Source organism: Hipposideros armiger, unplaced genomic scaffold, assembly GCF_001890085.2.
Source record: "Hipposideros armiger isolate ML-2016 unplaced genomic scaffold, ASM189008v1 scaffold_93, whole genome shotgun sequence".
Classification (NCBI taxonomy): domain Eukaryota; kingdom Metazoa; phylum Chordata; class Mammalia; order Chiroptera; family Hipposideridae; genus Hipposideros; species Hipposideros armiger.
The window spans coordinates 132969-134070 of record NW_017731443.1 but is presented as its reverse complement, the minus strand read 5'-3'; positions in this window follow the sequence as shown (position 1 = coordinate 134070).

Genomic DNA, 1102 nt, shown 5'->3' with positions numbered 1-1102 from the left:
AACAGGAAATCAGGATTATAGAGTTAACAAGGGGTCCCAGCTTCACTCATAGTCCTCCTAACTCTATGCTTAAGCATCTTAAGATGCCAGTTCACTTTATCATTTCGTCCTCTTGATCAAGATCTTTCTTCTAAAAGATCATTGATCAACAGTCAGGTCTTTTAGTCTCAGGTTTTTTAGTGCCCAACCTTTTGTCCCTTGATGTCTATTCAGCCTCCAGTCCCTCGGTGTCAGAAGGGCCTCTTCTAGGTGTCATTTCTCATGTCAGGGAGAAGAGAGCATGGATTGGGACACTGATCTAGTGTCCACCAGCATCAGAAGCAGAGCTTAAACAGATCAAAGTTAAAACAGAATTAGAACATAGCAACCTAACTTGTGTGGCAGGTGATAAACCAGGAACAAAGCTGCTTAGACCACCTGCTCTAGATTTTGACAGCTTTAGTTTCAGGTCACCAGACTGCGTGCTCTTCCAGTCAGGGTTCGGTGCCTTCTTCGGGTGTGACACGTGTATCCAAGTCTACTCCCTGCAGTTTAGCAGCACAGGGGTTTTAATAGTACCTGGTAAGGGCCCTTCCAGTGTGGCTGGAGGGAATCCTTTTTCAGGTGTCTTTTTCCAATAAACAAAAACTCCAGGTTTTAATGTATGAATTTTTAGTTTTCCGTTTCCCTGGAGTGCATGGTGAAACAAATTTTTTTTTCTTTTTTTTTTTTTAGCTGAGCCATCCTGCCACCTTTTGGCAGCTCAGCGGCAGCTCAGCTTGGGCCAGGCATTGAACCGCTGTCGCTCAGAGCTCAAACTCGCGTGAGCTCTTATCCAACTGAGTCACTCGGCCGGCCCTCTGAACAATTTTTTGACTAAAGCATGATTATTGTCGATAGAATCAACTAGGCCTTTACAATACTGAAGTATGTCTCTTGTTACCAACTGTGGATCAAGAGAGGCAGGGGCCAAATGCATAGGGCGTCCTGTAATTATCTCAAAAAGTGAGAGCTTACGAGTCCCAAAAGGAGTAGATCTGAGATTTAAAATGACTAATGGCAATGCCTTTGGCCAAGGTATCTGAAGAGTTTCTGTAAATTTTGCCAGTTGGGACTTAATAAT